The sequence below is a fragment of the Cebus imitator genome, unplaced genomic scaffold (assembly GCF_001604975.1).
Source record: "Cebus imitator isolate Cc_AM_T3 unplaced genomic scaffold, Cebus_imitator-1.0 Scaffold406, whole genome shotgun sequence".
NCBI lineage: Eukaryota > Metazoa > Chordata > Mammalia > Primates > Cebidae > Cebus > Cebus imitator.
In genome coordinates, this window is record NW_016107721.1 from 514,313 (window position 1) to 520,418 (window position 6,106).

General features: G+C 42.0%; 1 protein-coding gene across 2 annotated transcripts in view; it reads right to left on the reverse strand.

Moving 5' to 3' along the window:
- Nucleotides 1-418: 418 nt before the first annotated feature.
- LOC108289569 (SEC23 interacting protein) overlaps nt 419-6,106 on the reverse strand; it is a 55,992-nt gene continuing 50,304 nt past the window's right edge. For both annotated transcript variants that reach the window (XM_017509081.2, XM_017509080.2), the window contains exon 19: nt 419-807. The gene's annotated coding sequence lies outside the window, so the exon portion shown is untranslated. The remainder of the gene's footprint in view (nt 808-6,106) is intronic.

Here is a 6,106-nt window from a genome sequence, read left to right on the forward strand (position 1 = left end):
AAGAAGAAGAAGAGGAAGAAGGAAAAAACCTCTACTTTGATTTTCACATTATTGGAACTTCAGCAACAAGGCAATTGCATAGCTACCTTGGATGATAAAATGGAAAACCTCTCATCTGCTTGCCTCTCCTCCTGGGAATGGACGTGCTAGGAGAGCGCTTCACAGGACTTCAGGAAAATAAGGTGCATCTCAATTCCTTCCACAATCATGCTCTCAACAATAGCTTGAGGGCTTTATAAAACCTCAGAATCAGTTGGGATACAAGTGATCTTGATTATTTCCTCTTAACAAATATAATGACCTTGCATTAAGGCAGCTCAGAAGTACAATTCACATTTAAAGTAGAACATAAATCTCTTAAAAACCATATTACTATAGCTTCTGAACAGTTCATACTTGAATAAAAACATACTTCATCAATAAAAAGAAAAATCCAAGTTTAATAGCCCACTAACAATACTTTTTAAAAAACAAAAATAACTGGTTTACATGCTACAAATATTTCTTCATTGATATTACACATAACTTTGACAGCTATACGACTAAACTGATCTGGAATTTTTCATGGCATCATTTTTATAATTACGTTTTCTCACCTATACTGTCCAAATGTGGTACTGATTTTTTTCACTGTCTTAGTTCTGTGTACTGTCTTTTAAATGAATCCCTATATCCAAGAATTGTGGCTGAGCAACTGCCCATGAATCACTCTTCTGTCATCCATCACAGGAGCAAAATGGGAACGTCCTCTGAGGATTTTCTCAGCAATGGAAGTTACACTGGGACTTTCTGTGCAGATAAGAAAGTCTTGAGAAAAAAAAAGAAATCTCAGTGAACTTTACAAACTTACAGTCAAATATCATGCATCGTTGTATTTTCTGAAGTAAAAGAACGGACAATCCAGTGTTCAACGTTACTGACAAAAAGTGCAAATGCCTCCAAAGACAACAGCCCACGAACAAGTCCTCAGGCCTTTCAAAGGGACAAGAGTGCCCAGGGAACACTCAGTAAGATTAACCCGCATGATAATCTTCATAACAAAGCCAGTACAAAAAGTAAAAGACACAGTTTACAGTTGGTTATGGACAGGTGTCGTGGCTCCTGCCTGTAATCCCAGCATTTTGGAAAGCCAAGGCGGCTGGATCATCTGAGCTCAGAAGTTCCAGAACAGCCTGGGCAACTTGGGGAAACCCCATCTCTACCAAAAACTACAAAAAAATTAGCTGGGCATGGTGGCACACACCTGTGGTCCCAGCCTCTCCGGACGCTGAGCTGGAAGGATCACTTAAGCCTGGAAGGCAGAGACTGCTATGAGCCGAGACTGCAATCTGGGTAACAGAGAGTGAGACCCCTTCTCAAAAAAATTTAAAAATTTTTTTAAATTAGAGACAGAGTCTCAATTTTTTTGACACAGATATTGCAAATTAAAAGAGATCTCGGCTCACTGCAACTTCTGCCTCCTGAGTTCAAACGATTCTCCTGCCTCAGCCTCCTGAGTAGCTGGGATTACAGGCAGGTGCCATCACGCCCAGCTAATTTTTGTATTTTTAGTAGGGGCAGGGTTTCACCATGTTGGCCAGTCTGGTCTCAAATTCCTGACCTTGTGATCTGCCTGCCTTGGCCTCCCAAAGTGATGGGATTACAGGCATGAGCCACCGCACCTAGCTAAAATAAATTATTAATAAAAGATAAAGTTAGTTATCTGTCATGTTAATTGGAGGGTAGGTTTGTGGTTTGTTTATTTGGAGAGAGAGTCTCGCTCTGTCACCAGGCTGGAGTATAATGGCATGATCTCGGCTCACTGCAACTTCTACCTCCTGGGTTCAAGTGATTTCCCTGACTCAGCCTCCCGAGTAGCTGGGACTACAGGCATGCACCACCAAGCCCCGCTAATTTTTTTTTTTGTATTTTAGTAGAGACGGGGTTTCACCATGTTGACCAGGATGGTCTTGATCTCCTGACCTTGTGATCCACCCACCTCGGCCTCCCAGAGTGCTGGGATTACAGGTGTGAACTACCACACCTGGCCTTATTTTTTATTTAATTATTTATATTTGAGACAGGGTCTCACCCTATAGACCAGGTTGGAGTGCAGTGGTGTGATCACAGCTCACTGCAGCCTAAATCTCCCGAACTCCAGCAATCCTCCCACCTCATCCTCTCAAGTAGCTGGGACTACAGGTGCACACCATCACACCCCAATGGTTTTTGTGGGTTTTTTTTTTACTTTTAGTAGAGACGAGGTCTCACTATGTTACTCAGCTGGTCTCGAACTCCTGAGCTCAAGCGATCTGCCTGCCTCAGCCTCCAAAGTGCTAGGATTACAGGATGAGCCACCACCACACCCAGCCAAACTGTGGCTTTTCAAAGAATAATCCTAAAGAGGACTAAAAGGACATACACTGAAACAACTATTTAGCAAAACTGATCTATGTTTAAATGAACCATGTATAAAATGATTACACATTTTAAATGGATTATTTTATGATATTAGTATAGTATTAGAAACTTAAATTCTTGCCTAAATTTTACGGCCAAGTATAAGAAGAAATAAAACACTGACAGTGAACGAATCATATATGAAATAGAAGGTTCTTACTGAGTTTTTCATATAAGGTGATGGCAAAATCCTAGAATTACTATTGTTTTGGTTTTGTTTGTTTTGCTTTGTTTTGTTGGGGGAGAGAGTGTCAGGGGAACTTAAATTATTTTGAAATTCATTTGGGATTAACTGCAAAGACTATGGTATACCGAGAATTTGTACTGCCAGATATTAAAAAGTATAAAATTACAATTATTAAAACACCATATTTCACCAAATCTAAGATACCGACTGTAAGACATTTCACTGTTATATACCATAAAAAGATGCCCAGAAAGGGAATCCCAAAGGAGAGATCCTCACAGAAAGTGGGGCTACCAAACATTTACAGTCTCAATGAGGGATAAAAGCAAGTAATTACAAGCAGAAGGATGGCAAAGTGGCCTGCACACCTCTTCCCTGACAGTGGAAGGAGGGCACAAAAACTCCAGTATCTGAACCAATAACCCTACCCCTGCAAATTTTGGGGGCTGAATTCACACTACCAGCATAGTCCTAAAAAATCTCAAGCAGAGAAATTAACTTAAGCAGAGGCAGGTTGGTAGAGCCCTTCCCCCAGTGACCAGCAGAAAAAAATGTATGGCTTCTCATAAAGAACTCACCTTCTGTTAAGGCAAGAGCTGACTTAAATTTTTTTTATTTTAAGGTTTCACTATGTTGGCCAGGCTGGTCTCAAACTCTTGGGCTCAAGTAATCCTCCCACAGAGCTAGAATTACGGGTATGAGCCACTGCATCAGCCCCCACAGCTGATTTTAAGATGCATTACAAATTTAAAGATGTTAAAATGTGGAAAATATATGACTTGAAACCAATGAAGTATCATAGACAAATAAATCACTAGAAGAGACGAGAAAGCCTAGAAAACAAATATCGATTAAAATGTCAAACAACAGCAAAATATTTGGCATATGATAAAAACATTAAGCCAATGACAAAAGGGTACATTTTTCAATATATGGCACAGACAGAAACGATTATTATGTAAGAAAAAAGTTAAATTGCTCTCTACCTTACTCTTCTAAATTACAAAGTCAAATTTTAAAAAAAGGACTAAAAGAAAATAAATGTAAATATCTAAAAAATAATCATAAAAGACTGGGCTTTTTTTTTTTTTTTTTGAGACAGAGTCTCGCTCTGTCACATAGGCTGGAGTACAGTGGCGCGATCTTGGGTCACGGCAACTTCCGCCTCCCGGGTTCATGCAATTCTCCTACCTCAGCCTCCCGAGTAGCTGGGATTACAGGTACCCACCACCACATCCAGCTAATTTTTGTATTTTTGGTAGAGATGGGGTTTCATCGTGTTGGCCAGGTTGGTCTCAACCTCCTGACCTTAGGTGATCTGTCTGCCGCGGCCTCCCAAAGTACAGGGATTACAGTGTGAGCCATCGTGCCTGGCCAAGGGCTAGGTATTTTTAAAACATGCTCCCCTCAGTCCTGTTCCAAAAATATCCAAAGCATAAGCAAACATAAAATGCTAATTTCAAACTGGGAAAAAATACTTGTAATGACAAAGGTTAAGATCCTTAAATATCATAATTATAAATCCGTAAGAAAGAAAAGGCCCATACCCTATACCTCCAAGAAAATGCGTAAAGGTCAAGAACACTCAACTGACAAAAGAAGTATTATCGGCCAGTTAAGATACCAAAGAGCTCAACTTCACTAATAATAGAAATGTAAGTAAAAATGGTATTATAACAATTTCTGGGGGAGAGAGATCCAAGATGGCTGACTGCTAGCGGCTCAGGATTGTGGCTCCCGGTGGGGGTGGGGGGGACGGGAGGACGCCACACTTTCAGACGAGTTTTTGTTGCTCGGGGACCGGGGGATTCCCAGCGGAGGCGCCCCATGGGTCGCCAGGGCGACTCTTGTGGCTGGTGCAGCGGTTTTGCCAGCGCAGCGGTCCTTCATGCAGAGTGGGCAGGATTGGGTCCCCTTTTGGTCGACGTTTGGAGCTCCGGGAGAGCAGACTCGCCTATTGGGCTGAATGAAAAAGGGACTTGGGCCGGGCGTGGTGGCTCACACCTGTAATCCCAGCACTTTGGGAGGCCGAGGTGGGTGGATCACGAGGTCAAGAGATCGAGACCATCCTGGACAACATGGTGAAACCCCGTCTCTACTAACAATACAAAAAATTATCTGGGCATGGTGGCACGTTCCTGTAATCCCAGCAACTCAGGAAGCTGAGGCAGGAGAATTGCCTGAACCCAGGAGGCGTAGGTTGCACTGAGCTGAGATCGCGCCATTGCACTCCAGCCTGGGTAACAAGACCCAAAACTCAGTCTCAAAAAAAAGAAAAGAAAAGAAAAAGGAACTAATGAGGGAGGCTGGACGGGAGGTTCCGGGGGGAGAGGCACCACAAATCTTGGCACCACTGTTTTGGCCGGCGCAGTGGGTTGCTCAGATTCCGGCGCTGGGGGTCGGGTTAGGCGTCCCCTCAGGGACCTAATTTGGGGGTCGGCAACAACAGGTGGATGGATCTGCAGTGGTGGGAGGAGGCCAGCGTGGGAAGGTTGAGAATGCCCCTCCCTCTACAGAGGATCACTGTTCCTCATCAACAAGGGAACAAGGCCTGATGGAGAACAAGTGTGTTCCATTAACAGATTTAGGCTTCAAAAAGTGGATAATAAACTTTTGTGAGTTAAAAGAACATGTTCTAGCCCAATGTAAAGAAACTAATAACCTTGAAAAAAAGGTTTGACGAAGTCCTAACGCGAATAGACAATCTAGAGAGGAATATAAGTGAATTAATGGAACTGAAGAATACAATACGAGAACTCCGCCAAGTATGTGCAGGTTTTAACAGTCGAATTGATCAAGCAGAAGAAAGGATATCAGAGGTCGAAGACCAACTTAATGAAATGAAATGACAAGATTTAGAGAAAAAAGAGTAAAACGGAATGAGCAAAGTTTCCAAGAAATATGGGACTATGTGAAAAGACCTAATTTACGTTTTATAGGTGTACCTGAATGTCATGAAGAGAATGAATCCAAGCTGGAAAATATTCTTCAGGATATTATCCAGGAAAACTTTCCTAACCTAGTAAGGCAGGAAAATACTCAACTTCAGGTAATACAGAGAACACCACAAAGATGTTGTTCCTCAAGTAGAGGAACCCCAAGACACATAATCGTTAGATTCACCAGGGTTTAAATAAAGGAGAAAATTCTAAGGGCAGCTAGAGAGAAAGGTCAGGTTACCCATAAAGGGAAGCCTATCAGACTCACAGCAGATCTCTCAGCTGAAACCCTACAAACTAGAAGAGTAGGGGTCAATATTCAATATCCTCAAAGAAAAGAATTTTCAACCCAGAATCTCATATCCAGCCAAATTAACCTTCGTAAATGAAGGAAAAATAAAATTTTTCACGAACAAGCAGGCACTCAGAGATTTCATCACCACCAGGCCTGCTTTACAAGAGCTTCTGAAAGAAGCACTATACACAGAAAGGAACAACCAGTATCAGTCATCCCAAAAACTTACCAAAAGGTAAAGAGTAT